Consider the following 2,703-nt stretch of genomic DNA (forward strand, 5'->3'; position numbering starts at 1 on the left):
TGCCTGTGCAGACTGGACTTGATTGTGATAGTGAAGTCCTCAACACGTCAACACTTATTTTTGTAAGGGTTTGAACCACAGTAAAGACAGGCAAGAACTCACATTTAGATTTTTGGATTGATAATTATATTGCGAGATTTGAATTACAGGGGGGCTACGGGAGCAAAATAATGGAAATATCAATGTTTGTGTAATTTGAACCATCATATGTTCTATTGTAATTCTTTAAAATCTTCCTGGATATGATTATTCTTTAAAATCATATTTTAAAATGCTCTATCAATGCTCTCAATTCAAAGCAGACGCTAACATCGGTACTGACTGGTAAGTGACCTGGCATAATAGGGAGAATCTCAATTGCATATCCTCTTCTGCTCTCTCTCCTCTCCTCCTCAAAACCCTTTAGAGGAGAATGTTGGAGGAGAGGGACATCTTTTTTTCCCATGTCTTATGTTTTGGTAATACTTTACATTAAGGTGCCCTTTAAAGGTGTAAATGAGTAGTTAAGTAAATAAGTAGTTAGACAGTTAAATATCAATTAATATGAATTAGGACTTAATGTCAAACTATTAACTATCTAATGTAAACCCTTTACAATCCCCATTACAGGGTACTACATTTTTCCCCTCTAAGAAATCATCTTTATCCTAAAGCTTCATGTTCCATGTTCTTTTTCGTACCAGTTTTGCGTATGTTCTCAGCTTGACAGTTACTGCAACCATGTATCCCACTGATGTGTTCATGTTTGCTGTTCTGATTAATTTTTTTATATTTTATTTCACCTTTATTTTACCAGGTTGGCCATTTACAACTCCGACCTGGCCAAGATAAAGCAAAGCATTGCGACAAAAACAACACAGAGTTACACATAAACAAACATACAGTCAATAACACACAAAAGAAAAGAAAAATAGAAAACTCTATGTACACTGTGTGCAAATGTAGGGAGGTAGGCAATAAATAGGCCCTAGAGGCGAAAATAATTACAATTTAGCATTAAAACTGGAGTGATGTGCAGATGATGATGTGCAAGTAGAGATACTGGGGTGCAAAAGAGCAAGAGGGTAAGTAATAAAATGGGGATGAGGTAGTTGGGTGTGCCATTTACAGATTGGCTGTGTACAGGTACAGTGATCGGTAAGCTGCTCAGACAGCTGATGTTGTTAAAGGCCTAACTATAATTTACCTAATTTTTGTAGTGATTTTCACTAGTCTTTATCTTATCCCACCTTTGGTTTTGCTTTATTTCTCCCCACTGGCAGTGGGAAGAGGGGTGTAGGAGAAAATGGCATTCCCTTTAACCAATTGCAAAAGCCACCTGAACTATCTGATAAGATGGCACCAGGAACAGTCCTAAAGGCCCAAGTTCTAGACTTCACTGCTTAAAATTATAACACACAACCCACATGGTGTAAAGAGAGTGGGGAGAACCTTTGGTCAAATCAAAATCAAATTTATTTGTCACATACACATGGTTAGCGGCTCTGGGCATAAGCGAAAATAACTTAATCAATGGTCCTTTCATGCGTAGTTTGGTCACAACGGTGCTAAGAGCCGATTCGATAGGGGTTCCTGACCATTTAAAAATTAATAATTGTGTGCGTGTGTAATTATTTATATATATATATATATATATATTTATATATATACTGCTCAAAAAAATAAAGGGAACACTCAAACAACACATCCTAGATCTGAATGAAATAAATAATCTTATTAAATACTTTTTTCTTTACATAGTCGAATGTGCTGACAACAAAATCACACAAAAATAATCAATGGAAATCCAATTTATCAACCCATGGAGGTCTGGATTTGGAGTCACACTCAAAATTAAAGTGGAAAACCACACTACAGGCTGATCCAACTTTGATGTAATGTCCTTAAAACAAGTCAAAATGAGGCTCAGTAGTGTGGGTGGCCTCCACGTGCCTGTATGACCTCCCTACAACGCCTGGGCATGCTCCTGATGAGGTGGTGGATGGTCTCCTGAGGGATCTCCTCCCAGACCTGGACTAAAGCATCCGCCAACTCCTGGACAGTCTGTGGTGCAACGTGGCGTTGGTGGATGGAGCGAGACATGATGTCCCAGATGTGCTCAATTGGATTCAGGTCTGGGGAACGGGCGGGCCAGTCCATAGCATCAATGCCTTCCTCTTGCAGGAACTGCTGACACACTCCAGCCACATGAGGTCTAGCATTGTCTTGCATTAGGAGGAACCCAGGGCCAACCGCACCAGCATATGGTCTCACAAGGGGTCTGAGGATCTCATCTCGGTACCTAATGGCAGTCAGGCTACCTCTGGCGAGCACATGGAGGGCTGTGCGGCCCCCCAAAGAAATGCCACCCCACACCATGACTGACCCACCGCCAAACCAGTCATGCTGGAGGATGTTGCAGGCAGCAGAACGTTCTCCACGGCGTCTCCAGACTCTGTCACGTCTGTCACATGTGCTCAGTGTGAACCTGCTTTCATCTGTGAAGAGCACAGGGCGCCAGTGGCGAATTTGCCAATCTTGGTGTTCTCTGGCAAATGCCAAACGTCCTGCACGGTGTTGGGCTGTAAGCACAACCCCCACCTGTGGACGTCGGGCCCTCATACCACCCTCATGGAGTCTGTTTCTGACCGTTTGAGCAGACACATGCACATTTGTGGCCTGCTGGAGGTAGTGCTCCTCCTGCTCCTCCTTGCACAAAGGTGG

This window comes from Salmo salar, chromosome ssa19, assembly GCF_905237065.1.
Source record: "Salmo salar chromosome ssa19, Ssal_v3.1, whole genome shotgun sequence".
NCBI classification, from domain to species: domain Eukaryota; kingdom Metazoa; phylum Chordata; class Actinopteri; order Salmoniformes; family Salmonidae; genus Salmo; species Salmo salar.